Source organism: Dermacentor albipictus, chromosome 2 (assembly GCF_038994185.2).
Source record: "Dermacentor albipictus isolate Rhodes 1998 colony chromosome 2, USDA_Dalb.pri_finalv2, whole genome shotgun sequence".
In the NCBI taxonomy this organism is placed as follows: domain Eukaryota; kingdom Metazoa; phylum Arthropoda; class Arachnida; order Ixodida; family Ixodidae; genus Dermacentor; species Dermacentor albipictus.
The window spans coordinates 66170095-66190004 of NC_091822.1; the positions used below are offsets into that span (position 1 = coordinate 66170095).

Below are 19910 nucleotides of genomic sequence, written 5' to 3' on the forward strand. Positions count from 1 at the left end.
TCATCTGTTGTCGACAGTGGTATTGATATAAAAATGGGCGCTCTGTTGGATCGATCGGGCAGCAGCATCCGCACTGTCAATTCCAGAAATTGAACAGTGACCCGGTACCCACTCGTAGATGATGTGGCAACTGTCGCTTGCGCGATGATTAAGTAGTCGGATGTATGCGACTAACTGCAGGCTAGGTCCGTGGTTGAAAGGGAACAGCAGACACTGTAGAGCTACCTTCGAATCCCAAAAGGTGGATGATGACTGTGATGGGACGTGACCGATAAACTTAAGAGCGGCGTGGATAACTACGAATTCTGCAGCCACCCGGTCAGCCCATAAAGAAACCCTGACAGTTCCTACACCCTTATCAAGAAACGAGGCCGCGAGGGGTCTTGGTTTACTTGCTCAAACCAAGACTGAAAGTTCATGGAACAGCCCGATTTTCTCCAAATGCCACCTCCCCTAGCTGGATCCTACAATGAAGCTGCAGATTCCACGGAACTTCTCCCGCCGTGATGAAAATTTATTGTTCCGCCTCTGGTTAAGGGTGACTGTTACGAAAGCCTACGCATTCCTTATAGGCACGGGTGCGGGATGAGTTTGGACTGGTGGCGCCTTCATGCGGCGGTGCCACGAATGCAATGGCATGTTACGGCCGGGCCGGACTCAGCAGGCGCTGCTGCCAGCTACGTTGGTTTAATATGTTCCGTCGTTTATTATTGTTACTTTTTTATGCGAAGCATATTACTGGAGCTCAACCCAGCTCCTCAAGCGCGGCGGTGTCGCCTTCAATACCACGTGACACCGTGACGTCACGACAGAGGAGAAACGGGGCTCCAACTCGCGCCGTCGCTCGCGGCGACGCCTTCAAGGCTGACCACGTGACACCGTGACGTCACGACAGAGGAGAAACGGGGCTTCAACTTGCGCTGTCGCTCGCGGCGTCGCGGCGGTATATAAGCAGCTGCGCTTGCCTCTGCTAGACACTCACGAGGTGAGATGCCTCCTGGAGACAGAGCTGCTCGTTGGAATGAGAAGCGAAGGTTGCGGCGTGCTACAGAGACTGTTTCTAGGTGGCTTTGCTACGGCGCAGCGACTACGCACCCCGCATCGGACGCGGTGAGCGTCGAGCAACGCAGCGTTCGGCGCGACAACGAAATGTGCGCCTGAGCCGACGCCGACGACACCGGCTTTTCTGCGACACGAGCTCCTTAACGCTGTCGCGTTAAAATAAAGGCTAGTATGCTTCGCATCCTGGGCTTAACCTTAGCTAAGCCATAGCCAGTTTTTTCATTGCTGAAATAAAATACCCACTGAAATCAAGTCTGATCAAACATGCTGCGTATTCCGTCGCACAAACAGTTACTGAAACATGAATAAAGCAGGTCAGGCCGTTCACTTCAATCGTTTTTCATCGCGGCCTCACCAGATGGAACGGAGGAATGACCGGATATGCGCAGTCAGTACGAAACAGTACGTATATTGCTCATCAACTGAAACGCGATACTCCAAGCGCATGGTCGCCGGCGCTTTTTGCAGCGACCGTAAGCGCTGGGGACATCTAACTGGTGCATCGTGGCATACACTAAAATCGAGAACCTTTATGAAGCATTCTGATTGCATTTGGTCTCACGGCGATCACCTAGTGTTCAACTGTGGCGCAAAAAGAAAACTCAGTACCCTTCCTCTCTGTAAATGATGACGAGCGAAGCTGAGTATACTCAGCTTCGCTCGTCACAGGGGCACATATATGTGCCCCTTAATCGCGAACTGCACCTCGTGTGGGAAGTGCTTAAAGCCTGCTTCATCTCCGCCGCGGATCGGCCCGGCATTGCACTATCTTCGGGATCGGCCCATGTACGGGGACGGCTTAACGCCTGCTTCACCTCCACCCCGGGTCGGCCCGGCTTTGCACCATCTTCGGGATCGGCCCATGTACGGGGAGCGCTTAACGCCTGCGTCACCTCTGCCGCGGGTCGGCCTGGCATTGCATTACGTTCGGAATCGGCCCACGCATAAGAAGTGCTTAACGCCTGCGTCACCTCTGCCGCGGTTCGACCCGGCATTGCACTACGTTCGGAATCGGCCCACGCATAAGAAGTGCTTAACGCCTGCGTCACCTCTGCCGCGGTTCGACCCGGCATTGCACTAACTACGGGATCGGCCCACGTACGGAGAGTGCTTAAGGCCTGCTTGACCTTCGCCGCGCGTCGGCCCGGCATTTCACTACCTTCGAATCAGCCCACGCATGAGACGTGCTTAACGCCTGCGTCACCTCCGCCACGGTTCGGCCCGGCGTTGTGCTACCTTCGGGATCAGCCCACGCATGAGAAGTGCTTAACGCCTGCGTCACCTCCGCCACGGTTCGGCCCGGTGTTGTGCTACCTTCGGGATCAGCCCACGCATGAGAAGTGCTTAACGCCTGCGTCACCTCCGCCACGGTTCGGCCCGGCGTTGTGCTACCTTCGGGATTAGCCCACGCATGAGACGTGCTTAACGCCTGCGTCACCTCCGCCACGGTTCGGCCCGGCGTTGTGCTACCTTCGGGATCAACCCACGCATGAGAAGTGCTTAACGCCTGCGTCACCTCCGCCACGGTTCGGCCCGGCGTTATGCTACCTTCGGGATCAGCCCACGCATGAGAAGTGCTTAACGCCTGCGTCACCTCCGCCACGGTTCGGCCCGGCGTTGTGCTACCTTCGGGATCAGCCCACGCATGAGAAGTGCTTAACGCCTGCGTCACCTCCGCCACGGTTCGGCCCGGCGTTGTGCTACCTTCGGGATCAGCCCACGCATGAGAAGTGCTTAACGCCTGCGTCACCTCCGCCACGGTTCGGCCCGGCGTTGTGCTACCTTCGGGATCAGCCCACGCATGAGAAGTGCTTAACGCCTGCGTCACCTTCGTCGCGCGTCGGCCCAGCATTGCACCACCTTCGGGATCCGCTCACGTATGAGGAGTGCTTAACGCTTCCTTCTCTTCCGTAGTGGATCGGCAAGGTATAGACGGCGATAGCGAAGATAGCGTGAGGAAGAAAGCGATGGAGAAGGGTATGGCGAAAGCGTAGGGCCGCGCAAGACGGTATCGGCGACGGCTACCGCTACGAAATGGCGCCATGGAGAGCAGTGCGCCGTCGTCTGTTCACCAAATGCATGCGGGGAGCGCGTCCACCGATACCATATATGTAACAAAGCGCTGTGTGAGCGGAGGTCTGCCTGCAGCGGCTGCTGTGAATCCGCCTCTCAATCACTCACACGCATCCCCTCGCGATCTCCCGATAAGCGATGTAGTCGCGCCACATTTCGCTCCGTCCGCAATGTGTGCCCGAAACAGATTGTCCGCGCCAGCCAATATATCGCGAAATGAAAGCACGTATATATTTGGCATTAGGGAGTATCATCATCTTCGGTGAATTTTTTACTCCAGAAAGAAACGGTGCACCCTGGCCGTACCCGAAGACAGTGCAATGTCTCGCAGCGTCTTCGTAGCGTTCTGCTACGAGGAAATGACTGGGGGATGAGAGCCGACCCCGAAGGCGCGGTCCAGTTTAACAAATCGTCCCAAAGCGTTCGCTGCCACGAGGCGATCGAGAATGTGCCAAATTGACACGCTCCCGCTAATGACGCAAGGAAAAAAAGTCATTCATTCTAGTCGCCGAATTGAAGCTAGAGCGCACACAAGTGCTATGTGGTACGCCACGTATACGTGTCCGTCGTGTCAAACAAACGTAATACAGTCGAACGCATTTTTAATCGCTCAGCGCATAGCTCACACAAGAACAAGGACGGAGTTATTCTTTCGTTATACAGGTCATTCCGTTTTAGAGGGGTTCGTTGTAGAGGGACCTGACTGCAGTTTGCGTCGACATGAGATAAGCCTGCGTACGGTTTGAGCGCCAGGCCTGGCCCCGCACACTCAAGTTCTAGCGATCGCCACAGAGGGCGAAAAATCAACCGCGGCGCGTTCCAGCATAAGCGCTGTTGCGTGTGCCGAGGTATGCGTGGCCGGCAGGTGGTCTGGACCCCGCTTCACGCAAAGTCAGAGACGAGGAGAGCTTTCTCGGCGAAGAATTCTATATAAAATGTGTACAAGTTGGCGTGGTTATCAGGAGAGACCAACAGAGCAGCTGCAAGCTGCTTAAATAACACTTCCCGTGCCCAGATTCTCCAGACAGTCCCTAAGGACGAACAAGGTCGAGAGAGAGAGGGTCCGAGCAGCCTCCGTGGACCCAACGCCGCTTTCTGTGGCCGGCGCCTCCGGGCACCGCGCTGCGTCGTCGGGCCAATCTGGCGCTCGGTCGGAATGGTGCGCCGGGCAAGTTCAATGGCCCGGCATAGGACAAAGGGAACCCACTGCAAGGCACGGTGTCGAAACATAGGGGTGGGGGGGTGCAATGCTGCCCGCACGAGGAGGGGTCGAATAGCAGTCCGTTAGCCGGCGGCCGCTTCCGTCGTTGACGCCGTGCAGCCGCGAGGAAACCCGAGCCGCGCACGTAGTCGTCGTGTGCGCGAAGCGGGCACCATGTGAGGACGAATGCTGCCTCCACGGTCGACACACCAATGCACTGGCCTCCCGTCAGGCAAATGCCAAGGCACAAACATAACAGCGCGTAAGTCGAGCTACTGTAATTTGGTCGCTACTTTGTATTTTTTCTGCTAGGGGCGCTCAACGTGGCTCAATATTTGATCTATATATGTACGCATCATATCCGTCAAACATAAGTTAACGTGCGACTTTCTGCAAAATAAACAGACAGTTGTTTTTATTAAACTTATGTTATTACAGCCTCTGCTTTATTACTTGAATAAAGGTTTTGAGACCTCACTGATGTGTGATAAGCAGCAGCCCGCTGGTAGCGATTGCAGTCCGTGCCGTTTATCGATTCAAATTTTAGGCCGGTTACAGTTACGAACGGGGTGGTCGTTTCCTTTGTGCGGCATCAGGCAGGTTCGTCTTAATTAGCCAACAATAATATCTCAGCCAGTTTATGCATCCGACATTCGATAGCCGCTACCAGACGATCGTGTTTAAAGGCGGTGGATTTTATCAGCTGCGGCGTTTCACTGGCGTAATGGGTACATACACGGCTTCCGTCGTCAGTGGTCTGCCGCGTCTAGTCGCGTAATGACGGGTTGCTTGAAAAAAAATATGCTAGCTAGCGTGAAAACTCGTCGCTGGAACCGAGCACAGTCTGTCTGGAAACTACCCAAGAAAGCGGATTAACCTGGCAGCTTCTGGGTGTCTGTAGCGGTGAGTCAAAAAACACTGATTCGCATTTTCAACTTTCAATTTCTTCGGGTGTAAGGCGGGTAAAACAGATTGCTGTAGTCACTTTTTTTTTTTTCAATGTGGAAAATCACAATAAGGTTATTGCTCTTCAAAGGCAATTCAAACAAGGCTCTTGTTATTTTGCCACGTTGCTAAAATTCCTAACACGGAGTACAGTATAATAAATAAATAGTTTTGGCTGTGTCTGCATGAATGATACACTGCGATAAAATCGCAGCACATTAGTGCAAGTGTACTTCTGGTGATGAAGTTGGATTAATATCCTTTGATACATTACAGAATTACTGTGTTTATTACATAGTCGCTGGCAAAAAATTTAATCGAGGCTTCACAAAGCACAGCCCGCACAAGGACACCATTGTAATGCACACTCAAAACAGTGTTGTGTCTGTGTGTTTTCTGTCATGGAACGTTTTGTGCACTGTTCTTAGTCATACATGAATCACAAACTCACCCACGCTTTCACTATCGTAACTGCGGCTTTCTTCTTTTGCCTCCAGCCTCCAAGATGCTGCTCATATTTGATCACCACTTTGGACTCTATTGTCTCTGGACGCACAAGTCACCAGTGAATATGTCACCACAGATGCAGAATCCTCGCAAGGTATGCTTCTGAACACTTCAACTAGAACTGTGATTTGTTCATTCATTGGACAAACTTTTGTTTCACCATTCTTTGCTTGCATGTTTGTCATGGCTTCATGATTTCTCTTTTCAGGAAGAAGGACAAAAGAGAGATTATTGGTTTGCAAGCTGCCCACACCAAGCCATAAGAAGCTCAACGGACACCATAATGACAACAGGTCCTCTTGAACTACGTGACTAACCATGAAATGCTTGCAAGTTTACCAGATAGAGGGCTGTGAGCCCTATCAGGAAAGCAGCAGTCTACAGTATTGTATCGTACCGAGCGGGAATGCTTAAATTTGACATACAAGGTTGCTTGATTTTCAGGGCATTTTATGACAATCGGACAAGTAACAAGTTGAGTCCCAACTTGTTTCTTTTCTCGTCATGCAGCAAGCTCCTCCTTGGTAATGCACAAATTCTGTCGTCTGCTATTTTAAAATCAGATTGACGGGCATTACCAACAAGTATCACATGCTCCTTCATAGCGCTAATTTGTTACATGACACTGCACAGAATTTTAAAGCCTTCAAGACTGCTCAGTGCAATTTTGAGGAAATGATGCTTCATGTTCACTGAAACTCTGGCAGTCACTCTTCACTTTATTATTCTATTCTTTATTTAAAGTACGCTCAGGGCCGTATGCCATTAAAAAGGGGAGTGGTTACAAAGCGGTAGGGTAAAACAAACAAACAAGAGCCGTGAGTTTTGGTAATACAATGATTCTCCTGATTATACAATGTTAGCTAATGTTTTGCAAAAAAGTTTGTTATCGGTGATGGCTACGATACTTGAGGGAAGGTGGTTCTATTGCTGAGATGTACGGATATGAAAGATTGAAAGAAAGACTTCGTGTAGCAAGAATCAATCCCTGTGTTACTGCGATGATCGATGCAGTTTGATATGTACTTGCAAGTTGCAACCCCACCAGCCGCTTCTGGAAAGGTGTGTGATGGTGTGTGAGTGGTTTTAAAAGGGGAAAAGGAAGAGATAAGTACAGCGCTGTTACTGCCTCTCGTGCGAGGGCACCTCCACGGATTCTGGAAAGGTGCAGTTCCCGTTCTCCAAGTTTCTATGGGTGTTCTGTGGTCAGGCCGCTACTTCGCTCGCTAGACTGCCATTGGAGCCGATGAATGCATGCACAAGCCTACGAGTTATCGCTCGTAACCGCCGCAGTTGATCTGGCAGTCTTTGTAGTCCTCTGACAAATACATCGTCATTGTATGATTACCGAGAAATTTAGAGCAGTATTCGTGAACTGCTTCGTTAGCAACGAAAGCCTCTTAGCTCAATATCTCCCATGGAAAACCCTTAAAGAGCACAAATGCGATATTGAAGGCCATGTTTGGCAAGAACACGCTTTTTGAGAGCCGAAAAGACCACAGCGTCGACGCCTACCCTCATTTGCAAAGAAAATCACATTACGGGAACGTCACCGTGTAGGTGTTGTCAGGATTGGGGGTTCAATCCCACCGTTCGTAACTCGTTGTCAAGATTGGAGTCGGGCATGAATAGTAGCTGGCCCATGCCGTCATCCAACTTATCCACGCTGAGGACGTTGTTGAACGGAAGGACTGCTTCTCATCGAGAACGAGGAATATGTGTTTATTTACAGTATCTACATCAGTCTAGCATGACTGGGAGAGAAAGTACGTCAGTCTAACATGACTGCGAGAGAAAAGTGCATCAGTCTAACATGACTGCTTGAGAAAGTACCTCGAGCATCCACACAACAGCGGTTTATAAACGCTTGGTCCCCCCTTGATTCCAAAGTGACGGAAACGTTCGTTCACACGTACTCATACTTACAGGCACTCAGCCACCTTCATATTCACGTGCATTCGCACTCACGTTCACACTCCCGCCTACTCACGCTCACTGACACTCCGTCACGTTCATATTCACGTGCATTCCCTCTCACGTTCACACTCTCGCCTACTCATGCTCACTGGCACTCACTCACGTTTACACTCACGCCTACTCACACTCGCTCACGTTCACACTCACACCTACTCATACTTACAGGCACTCAGTCACGTTCATACTTACACCCCAATCTTACACGTACTCAGTCCCGTTCATACTCATGTGCATGCACACTCACCGGCCCTCACTCACGTTCGTACTCACGTGCAGTCACACGTACCGGCCCTCGTTTGCGTTCACACACACCTAATCACACTCAAACGTACTCACTCGCGTTGCCACTCACATCTACTCACACTTACAGGTACTCAGTCCCGTTAATACTAATGTGCATCCACACTCACCGGCCATCACTCAGGTTCACACTCACGCTTACACATACAGGTACTCAATCAGGTTCATAGTGACATTTTTTTTTCAATTTTCAGTACACGTCCAATATAGAGTGACCCCCATTTTCTCAAAATAGGAAATCTTTGCGGTTTTTCCTCCTCCCAACCAAGTGGCATAACATTTTACGCATTTCAGATAGTGCTTATAAAGGAGCGATGGGATTAGCAATTTTTTAATTACCGCCTAATTGACACACAGTTCAAAATTTGTCATCGTATCACCCGTAACATTACCTCTCAAAGTACGAATTTCGTGAGTGATCCACTTTGCTTTTTATAAACCGTGACAACACGATAACATTTTCAGTGCTTGTAATCTTTACAGCTTCGCTGTAAGAACCCTTTTTATTAAATGCTGCTTGTAAAGCTGGCTTCTCCACTAATATAGTGTTTATGCGCAGCAGCCAACCCTACCTTCCCATTTTAGGCAGCTGGTTGTGTGTGTGTGTGTGTGTGTGTGTGTGTGTGTGTGTGTGTGTGTGTGTGTGTGTGTGTGTGTGTGTGTGTGTGTGTGTGTGTGTGTGTGTGTGTGCGTGCGTGCGTGCGTGTGTGTGTGTGTGTGTGTGTGTGTGTTTGTGTGTGTGTGTTTGCGCGCACGCGCGTCACTGGGCTGTCCGCGCATGTAAGCGAAGACTATTCCGTGTCAGACAGCGCTCATTTACCCTCGCGTTATCAAACTTTATTCAACTAACCCTGAGGGCCCGTCTGTAGGATCAGTATGCACTGGGTCCTGAAGTCACGCCTCCTCTCCCTGTGTCACCGACTCCCTTTTCCCCGTGTAGGGTAGAAACTGGACCAATTAGTCAGTCGCCAAGCTTTCAGCGTCTGTAGCCTCACCCAAAACCTGGCAACGCCGCCTCTCGGAGCGATAGCGTGTATTTTACCACGACGGACAACATCTGTGCACCGCTTTAAAAAAAGGCGCTCGGCGTGCGATGTATACTACTGCCGGTCGCAGTGGCTTACCGCCGTCGCTGCCCAGCTGCAGATCCCACGAGTTCTTAGAAGGCGGAAATTCGATCCCTCGCGCACGCAATGCACGAAATGGAAATGAATGCCGAGTGTTACATTAACCCTTTCGCTGAGTGTGGACACCAGCAAGCGCGCGAGCAATGTAATCCTTATCGGGCACCTCAACTTGTTCTTGTAAGAAAGTGTCGTTCGCCGAGCATCGACCCGCCCCTATCCCGCTGCCGCCTTTCCGAACGGCCCCACACGCCAACCCCTACGAGGCCCACTTTCACCGGTCATCGACAGATCGCGCGGCAAAGCCCCGACCATACAATCAATTAGCGCTTTTCGACGGAGAAAAACCGCGCCGAGAGGGAAGCGAGCCAGCCCGCTTTGTCCGGGCGACGGGGCCCCCCGCCGACACTATAGCTTCGGCGCGCCCAAAGAGGCGAAAAGAATGCGCGCCGGGATGTTGGGCCTGCGCTTCCCTCGCTTCCCCGCGCGCCCGCTTTTCTTCTGCGCAGCGGGCCGGCGCCAATCGATTGAACGGCGCACTGCGTTCTCCCTGGGACTCCAGCCCCGAGGCCAGGCAGTCGGCGCGGCAGTCCGTACCGCGCTCTCTCCGATAGGCGACGACGAGGACGCCGCGGTGCGCGAGCCGGCGCAAGCTCTTGTCGCGCGGCGTCACCAGTAGTTTCCCATCCGCGCTCTACCGGCGGGCAGCCATGTGCGTCGAGTTCGTGATCTTCGTGAGCAACCTGGGAGCCCTGGTCAGAGCCACGGTGGGAGGTCACTCCGTCGATCGGCCTCAGGTACGCCCCTTCGTCGTTGCCACGTCACCCTGCGACGCGACCGCTGACGGCGCCGGGAAGGAGGAGGCGTACGCGCCCGCTGGTGTGCGTGCGTTTCTGTCGGGGTCTCACGGGCATGCTTCTTTTTTACACGAGGGCGTTCGCACAGCGGCTCGCCTCGAAACGTTCTGTCGTCTAGCGATCCGAGTGTCACCGCGTAGCGCGCGGTCGCCCGAGTGCAGCGTGTGTCCTGGAAAGAGATCGCCCGGCCAGCGACACTCTCGCGGATTGCGCAAGCGGTGGCTACGTCCTACATGAAATGCCTCGACCCCCCACCTCCTCCGTCGTCGCCGTGTCTCCGACGTGCTCTAAGCCCCGTGCCGCATGCTGCATGACGTCATGCGCCCCCGCCACATGGCGCGTACGACGACGTGCCCGATGACCCGGTGTGGAAGGAAGAACGGACGCTGTTAATGACTCGATCGGGGGCGCCTCCGCGCGTTGGTCCCCCTACGGCGAGTGCGCCCTTCTTCCTTTCCGCGAACGGGAGACGCCGGCGCCGCCAACTGCGTACGCACACGCTCCGCCGTCGCTGCGCACTTCTCCTTTGTCTCCGGCGCGCACTTTCCAGACGCTAAGCCCCCGGCGCATCACGTGTTTCACGTCTCAATCGGCGCCGTAATGACCGCCGCGCGCGGGCACCCTTTTCTTTCTTCTTTCTTTTTGTTTTCTTTTGCGTCGTTTCTCTTGCACAGTATACGTTCAGTGCGACAGATTGTCACGCGCGTCTTCCCGCTTCCCGATAAAGCTTCTTTCGGCAATAGCGGACGAACTGTCAATCTCTCCTTTGTAACGATACTTCGCGGAAGGTGTGGAACAAAGGACATGCGTGCTAGCGTTACTTTTCCGGTCTTTTTTTCTTTCTTTTTTTTCTTCCTTTTGGCCCTTGCGCTTGCTTCGTTCGAAAGCAGGCTGTGGGGAATAAATGTTATTGCCAGGCAACCGGGCTGCTAAGCGGACAACTTGAGGATAGAGGCTCATAGTGACAGCCGTGCACGCGCGAGTCCGGTGGGTTGGAGCCCGATAGAGTTTGTGGTGCGCTTGCGTGGCTGATCGTTCTCGAAAGTTCGAGTTTTGTGCTTCTTCCCAGGGTGAGTTAATTTAATTTTGTTGAAATACGTCGACCAACATTTAATTTCCTGTAGCATTTCCTCTGCGATTACTCGGGTCCTGCTTCAAGAATAAAAAAAAAAGGAAAGACTGAGAGCAAACCAGGAAACGCTCTTTCAATAGAAACCATGCCACCTGCTTCGAGCGCTAACGAAGCGTTATAGCAAGAGGTTACACAAGTCGCGCTTCCTTCATGTTTATTGAGGGTGTGCGAATACTCGAAATTTCCAATCCGAGTTCAATAACCTTTGCCATTAGATTCGCGTTCTATTCGAGTATTCACTATTCAAAGTCGACGGCTCTTGACTTCTTTCAGTGTGAGAGGTGGCACTTTTTCGGAGTATGCAGGAAGAAGGATGTAAGTGGTGAATGTTGCGTATGATCCTGCCCTGATACAGCCGCGGTTGCTGCCCTGGGATTCCAGTCGCTGCGCGAGCGCACAGAGTCGCTAACTTCTGGTCTGTAATTTGCAGTCATTCAATAAGGTTAGCTCGGCTGTAGGCAGCTTACGAAATTGTTTTCTCGATTCCGACGAAGCAATATATTAGTTTGGCAATCTCACCACGTTCGCATCCCTCTGAGATAGTGTGCGGTGCTGTGGTATTACACTTTGCACATTTCAATAGTACGGTAACGAGATGTTTCTCCGTTTCGCTACAACGATTGTGATAGTGCGCCAGTTGTTATAAGATTTTAGTTGTGTCTTCTCATTTACAGGTTTCTAACTTGACTGTGCGCTAATTAAGTTGTGAACGGTATCAGATGTATCAAATGATGAAAATGAGCCTCTTTTTTTGCCTTACATACGGGACTATACGCACGACCTTTATATTTCATTTAATACAGAAATGGCATATTCGGTATATTATTGGATATTCAGGGGTAATTTATTTCTCTCAGATATTTGCACTCGATTTGATAAGAAAATTTCGCAATTCGAAAACACCTAGTTTTTATTGAACAAAATTTTGAGGTCTCGCTACGTATTTGCAAGCTCCTTGTCGGTTAGTGGTCGTTTTGTTACGCACACTAATTTAGACATTAGTTAGGCTATTAAAGGAAGTTTTGTATGTGCTGTCAATAAATTTGAATCGAAAATGTGAATTTGACTTAGGGCACCGTCACGGCATGAAATTGCATTCTTACATTCGACATATATATATATATATATATATATATATATATATATATATATATATATATATATATATATATATATATATATATATATATATATATATATATATATATATCGGGCAAGTTGGTTTATGATTAGCGGTAGCACAAGGGACAAGGACGAAGCAAGACGACAGACACGGCGCTGAACAGGTAACTGGATGTTTATTAAAGAAAGGAAAAATACATGAACATATGTGCACAGTGCACATCACGTGATTTGCAACAAAGACGTCGTCATCAGCAAGGCATCCCCCTCTCCCAGTTTCTTTTATCGACTAGTGCAAATCGTTTGCTCAACGGTGACACGTGAAGCAGGTGTAGCTACGATTAGTATAAGAGACGCGCGCGCTCGTATCTATCTATCTATCTATCTATCTATCTATCTATCTATCTATCTATCTATCTATCTATCTATCTATCTATCTATCTATCTATCTATCTGTATATATGCCTCTTTATCTCCCGGCTATTTCTCTCTTTCTCTCTCTCTCTCTCTGCACGTGCGCGCGTGTGCGTGCGTGCGTGTGTCCACTGCATACACTGCAGTACCAGCTGATCCAGCAGTCGCCTCTCAGTGTAAAAAGTTTCGCCATGAACAGTAAATGATGGGTCTTCTCGTGCAGCTGCCGCTGATGTCGCCCTGCCTCTCGTTATTTGCACAACGCCGTGATCCTCGCGTGTTCTTCAGGAGTAGCTGACCTTGAAGTTTCCTTTAGTCTGGGCTCTTGGCCCCCGGGGGCCGACCCCGTGTTACACGTCACGGCGCTCGGAGCGGGCGCTGGTCGATGAAGCCGTGCCGCTGCCATATATAGAGGAGGCATAGGGCTACACTGCTAAGGAGGCTGTAATGACTTGCCTCACGCACGTGGTGTCGCCTTTCCTTCGCCTTTCATATCGGCTATTTTTTTTTTCATAACCCGCACGTACGTCCCGAGGCATTACGGCTACATTCATATCGTTCACGCGGCCCAGCTTCGAAGGTGCGCAGCTCGATCGGGGTAAAGCGCGGGCGTGTTTTGGCATTCTGTCCGTAGAAGTGAGGCCACGCCAAAGCTCTACATACATAAGGCTTAGCTATAAAGTGGGTAATTAGTTCTCTGCAGCTGGACATCTTCAGCTAACTTAAGGACGCGTGTGGAGAACTACGCGTTTCATCGTCTTAATGGTCTTCTTAATCGCCTCACTTCTACTTTTAGCGCTTGCCCTGTGGTAATCATTAAGAATAATAGACCGGCGAGCAAAAACTGAGATATCCATCAATGCGGCACCCAGGGACGAATATTTTTTTTTTAACGGCATGCGGAGGGATCTTTCTCGCTCTGTCGCTTTGAATAATATAATCTTTGGTTAATAGATTTATATATAGTTTTGTTTATATGGATATGGAGGACTCATAAGGGTTGTGGTGACAGGTGTAATGCATTGAGAAGTGCGTCGATGTCTAAATACATTTAAGGCTTCTGTACCCCTGGTGCCACAGTAGCACGTACTCTTCCTTGAAGATTGGCCAAGAATAGGCGCCTGCCCAGTTGCATGTACTCACATACTTAGTGGGTCAAGTTGCTGTCTACCAGGCAAGACATCAGCCACCTGCAAAGTGGGAAAAGGAAAGTCAGGGCTTCGCTTTAAAAGCTAGGTTTCTTGACTGATCGGCTCTTCGCGATGTCACCGCATCTGCGGCAGCACATGATTCGGCTGGATTTGCAGCCAGCGATAGGACGCATCTTGAACGTGACCATTCATGTCGGGGGGGTCGCACGCCCGGGAGCTAACAATAATTGCCTATCTACTGTTTAACGAGTAAATCGCACATTGCTCCCTTACCGAGCTTTCTGACATTTCTGGCATTCTACCCTGGTGAGGGTAGAATGCAAAAAATGCTCGCGTTTTGGGTGCGCGGTAAAAGGGGCCCCTAAAAAAGCAACACTGTATCACTTTCCATTGGTAAAGCCTATTTTCGAAAATCTACACTCTTAGGCAAAGTTACACCCTTTGGAGTGCCCCTTCTGCCACACAACAATAATCGTAATCTGCCTTGATGCGCTTCCTTTCTTTAACGCTGCGAGCCCGGTACTTTCCAGTAACGAACGGTATGCGCGTTATCAGCAAGATAGTATTCCCGACAGGAAAGTAGCGGGCCCGGCGCATTCAAGAAAGGAAACGCATCAAGGCAGATAACGATTATTGTTGTGTGGCAGAAGGGGCGCTCCAAAGGGTGTAACTTTGCCTGAGAGTGTACGTGTAGGTATTGGATCGAGTATATGGGTACTTAATAGTGAAAAAATGAAGGTTAAAGCTCGGCTTTGTGTTTTTATTTGGCGTTCCCACACAAAGTGAAGAGCCGGCATGGTTGCAGTGTGACTTCCTGGATTTCAAGGCACTTTTGTTTGTACGGGCCCTTTTCCTGCTCTACTTTTTAACCTCGTTTTAATGCGAAAGCATCACATGCCCCGTTGCGCGAAAATTCTGCGTTGTAGTCGGCTGCGTGACCGAATGATGGCACCAAAAACGGCCGGCGGCAAACAGTAAAAGCACATAACGAAACTCGCGTTATTACGGTCCGGGTGGGAATCGAACCCGGGCTTCCTGGGGTGCGAGGCGAGCACGCTTCCCTAAAGCCACGGCGGCTTTTTTTATTTTATTTTATTTTATTTTTTATTTTTTTTTTGCCGTGAAGCCACGGCGGCTCCACGGTTTGGGCCAATGTGCGCCTATAGCGCGAGTACGTCGTTGCACCCGTCACGTCGTAGCCTTCTGGCTGACTAGACGTGTGGCCTAGTATGTACGTCATTGGGCACGTGACGACGTACCCAATGGAAATGAGGAGGCGCCACGTCATGAATGTATAATATTTGTGTATAAAATGAAAAAAAGACATTGATGTATTAATGATGTATTAATGGCGCATTTTCATTTCGCCTTACCGAGGTGCAGTTAAAACGCGGGCGATAGTTTTCGCGGACGAGGAACGCGCAGAAAAAGACATTTCGCCAGTGCGACTACAATGTTTTCATATTCCCACACGCAAGCAGTCTTAATTGTCTCTGCCGAACTTTTTTCTTGCGCGAGACCTTCCCAAAATTCTCTTTAGTTTCACTCTTTGGCCGCTTTCTAATGAAACGAAACGGTTGTCCAACCGCAAACAGGCAACCAGTCTCGAGCAGACGCCGTCAAAACTTTATGACGTCAGGTGTAGCTAGTGCGAAAACAACACGGTGGCGTCGCTACCCGTTTATTTTATTTGCGTATTTTACGTCTCTTATGATTCGCCGCTCAAAACAAGACTGAGCGTAGCGGCATTTGGGAGCTGTAAATTCACCAATCCATCTTGACTTTGTATTCCTCTTTATTGGCCCTTTCATTATCCCCAGGAAGCCAATATTAATTAGAAGCACCGGCCCTACGGCGCCTCTGATAGCTCATGTGTTTCTTCGAAACGTTAATTCTTTTCGCCCAATCAATCTGTCACACATTGTTGAGTCTCATTCAGTCAATTCCCTTCTGTAAGACCCAAGTGCCCCGTATACCATAATTCTATATGACCATGTGGGCTTATGCGCAAACACACGGACTTTGATACAAGGTCCCGCATGATCATATAGGACTATATATATAGAGGACTTCTGTTAAGCATACGTGCTTCTTCATTAGTACGCGCGTCACCTATTCTCATCTATCTCACTCTCATTCAGCCAGTCACGTTATTATCTTTCTTGTAGCGAACGCATTTCGTAAAGAACACAAGCGTCAGAAAATACGAGCAAATCCCAAAGCAATGAATGCCAGGAAATCGTGCCCAGCCGGTGCGTGGGGTCTACGAGGGCACGGACAATATAGTGGACAAGATCCGGCTTGTCGCGAGCACAGGCTCCACGGTGCAATGTCCAGCGAGTTCCGTTGCTGGCAGCCCCGGCATACTTGGTGCTTCGACACTTGACCCACTTTGTCACGTTCCGAAGAAATGCGCACGCCCGCAGTAGAGCCCGCCCCTCTCCCCAGCTGCTGTTGCTGCTGCTTCCTCTATCGTAACTGCACTGCCTGATCAAATTGAGATGAATGCCTCTCCGCGATGCATGTCGTCTCAGTTTCAGCGTATAATACACGCTTGTTCCTCCGTTTCTTTTTCTTTCTTTCTTTCCTTACTTCTCTTGTCTCATGGTGCGGGGAAGCTTCTTGTTGACATGGCTTCTTGTTTATCTTTCGCAACACAAGACGCATCGATTTTTTTCCTTTTTTTTTCTGGAACGATACGGTTTCTCGGATCGGCGCCGCTGGTCTTCGAGCAGTGGCTTCAATCTTCCTCCACAACTTGTCCCCTTCCTCCAATGTGACCCGGCGGACGTGTGGCTATCTATATGCGCCTTCTCCTCGTCGAGTTTTCGAAAGCTGCCACGCATTGATCTAAGAGAAAGACTAAGAAAAAGAAAAACAGCGAAAGCTCTCGGCCTTGCAGCGTTTAGTTTGGCAGCTACCGAACCCCACTCTCGGTAGCCGTCTCACGGCCCCCGTCCTGTCAGACAGGAGCAAGTTGCGGGAACGGCGTTTCCCTCGGCTCTTCTTCCGGAACACAATCCATTGTTTAAGGCACTCAAGGGCTTCTTCGTTGAACCGAGGTTGAACGAGCACAGCGATGTTTTGTTATAGCCATTGTTATGTTGTGTGTTAGCTGCGACAGTTCAGAAAGTTTGACTATTCAAGAGTCGGCTATCCCAACATTTTAGCTAAAGATAAGCAAACAGAAAACACACTAAACAACCAAATAATGCAGATAGAAAAGAATGCCACTTAAAAATTTTACAATTCCATAAAGTAACGGAAACTCGAACTACATGCTAGAAATTTCACATAAGTTCGCAAATAACGTGCGTAGCGCACTAACCCCCTCGTGACCTGTTACAAGCATCTGTGATGAGTCTCTACATATGCTCAAATAGTTCTGTTCACAACAAAGCGCTTGAAAAATCGCTCTTTCACACGATTGCATGTCTGACACATACCGCTTGATTATATATACACGTTCGAAGAATTCACAGCGCACACGTCTCAATGCACCGTTTAAGGAATTACCCAGCATTCTTCGCATCCCCGCGAAAAACAGCACGAAACAAAACACAGTTTGGGTACAGCTCATCTACGGTGGCCATCGAAGTACGTGAATAGCAGAATCGCGTCATCATGCGAGCCGGGTGCTGCAGCCCGGCTCCTCTCCCCCGCGCTTCCCTCTGGACACTCGGCGCCATCTAGCGAAGCGTCCTGGATGCCCGCCTCCGAGATGCATGGAGCGCCAGTGCGTGGAAATAATACCCTACCTCTCCCTAGGCATTTGCGGTGCAGCGCGCTAAAGCGTCGAACTGCTGTGCTTGTTGGGACTCGCGTGACGCCGGTTCTAGTCCGTCCATGCGCTGGAGAAATGTTCAGAAATTTTAGGCTACGTTACCTTCGGGATCGGCCTGCATTATTAGACGGCACTCACGTTCAGAATCGGCCCATAGAAACGATCAGAGAGGTTAGATAGCTGCAATGAAACTTGGACAGACAGGCCAAGAATGCTATTCGCATTAAACAAGAACAAGAAAAAGTTCAAGAAATTGTAAAAAGAAGTCAGGATAGCAGCCTCTCCATGCTGTGAAGCAAAAAAATCTCCACATTTCTATTGAATAGACGATCATTCTGTTTAGTACCTGTACTTTTATACAAAGGACAGAAAAAAGAGAGGCAGGCTCACATACATGTGTGCAATTTGTAATTGCACATTACTCACATGTGTGTCAGTCTCTCTCCCTCTCTTTCTCTCTACAGATATATATATATATATATATATATATATATATATATATATATATATATATATATATATATATATATATATATATATATAATTTATTTATTCATTTATTTACTTATTTATTTTCGTCCGTCGTATGACAGTATAGCGCCGTAAACAGAGCGATATGTCATACCAACTAGCCTCAGTCGAAGCCTTAGTGCATAGACGAGCTCACGTGGATCGCAATCGCGCCTGTAGAGTACGTATGTCAAGGAATGAAATCGAGGGTATCACGGAATCCCGTTGGCTCAGGACGGAAAGTTATGAAAGTTGAAGACGAGGACTGGCCACAAAAGATTAAGGAAGGCTGACTGTTTGATTGATCTTCCCACGTGCATCCTGTGATCGCTCTTTTCCTCCCTCTATTGCCCCATTTCCCTTACCAGCAAGGTAGGGTAGCAAACTGGATGCTCGTCCGGTTCGCCTCCCTGCCTTCCCTCTCGCTGCTCTCTCACTCTCTCTCTCTCTCTCTGTCTCTCTCATTGCGGTATGCATCGCTGGTCCTGACCACCCCATAAGTGCGCACACCGAACATTGCATGGCATCTATCACTTTCCTCCTTTTGGCGTTCTTCCTCACTTTTTTCTTTCTTATTCCTCTTGTTTTTCTTCAACCTTTGCTGCTCTTTTTGTTTTCTTTCGCTCTTTTTTTTTTCATTTGACTCATTTCGAGAGGTCACCTGATCCTCCAGGCTCATGCGCGTGCACAAGTGAGGGGAGATGCCTCTACATTTCGGCCTGAACTTTCGCTCTATATACAAGTACCGATACCGCTCAGGCGACAGCTCGCTCGCTCGCTCGCTCGCTCGCTTGCTTGCTTGCTTGCTTGCTTGCTTGCTTCTTCTCTCTCTATTTATTTCTTGAGATGCTGTCCAAGTAGACCATATAACCAATGCTAACTAAAACAGATCGATAACACCTCTAAAAGACATTCAGGCGAAATATTGAGCGGGAGATAAGTGGGGTGGGTGTGCAAGGTCACCTTTGGAGTGCAAGTATACTGTACAAGTGCACAACAAAAGTAAGACCGCGCACAGCGTAATGCGCAGTCGAGGGTGGTTTGTGGTCGCGTCAGCGCTGCCTCGCTACCGCGGCTCCAGCCTAAGTGCACTTGGGCCGTATCGCGGTGTTCCGTGCGCTTTTTTTTCGCTACCTGAGGCACTAAAATGTCTTACAAAACATCAGACGGCTGTGTACAGAGTCCGCTGACTTTATTGCGCATGTGATCAATTTTCAGCTGAATGATGATGATGATGAAAAACTTTATTTATCCCTCTTTAAAGGGAAGGGGGCAATGGAATAGAGGGTGGAGGGAAGAACTACTTGAAGTAGGCCTCCTTTATCCTCTCAGCCCACCCCAGGATGGCCTCCTGGAGATCGGGCCTGGAGCTGCGCAAGGCAGCCTCCCACTGCTCCTCACTAGATATTAATTGCTTGAGGAAAAGGGGAAGCGGGTGCTTAGGGCACCCCCACATGATGTGGTTTAAGTATGCTTTGGGAGAGACACAGAATTTTCCGACAATAGGAAGGTGCCTTGAACGCTGATGTCAATGCTTGTGGCCCGTATCAAGACGACCACAGCGAACAGCGTTGCTTTAAATTTGTTATTTGACAACTATTTGAAAAGAGTGGAACGCTTGGTGTACAGCGTACACAAAATGCTCTTGTATGGACTTCGTTACTTCGTTCAGTTGACCCAGTTGAACAATCGGTTTATTTTTATGAGATGTGTGTGTGTGCGTGTGTGAGAGCTTGCGTGCGTGAGTGCGT

The 19910-nt window shown here is 49.6% G+C and overlaps 1 long non-coding RNA gene across 2 annotated transcripts in view; it reads left to right on the forward strand.

Moving 5' to 3' along the window:
• The first annotated feature begins 9652 nt into the window (after positions 1-9652).
• Positions 9653-19910, forward strand: part of LOC135903221 (uncharacterized) — a 34375-nt gene continuing 24117 nt past the window's right edge. The window contains exon 1 of one of the 2 annotated variants that reach the window (XR_010564755.2): positions 9653-9986. This is a non-coding gene — a long non-coding RNA (uncharacterized lncRNA). Of the gene's footprint in view, positions 9987-10951; positions 11117-19910 lie in introns of those variants that run through there. The other variant, XR_010564754.2, reaches the window with a different exon arrangement.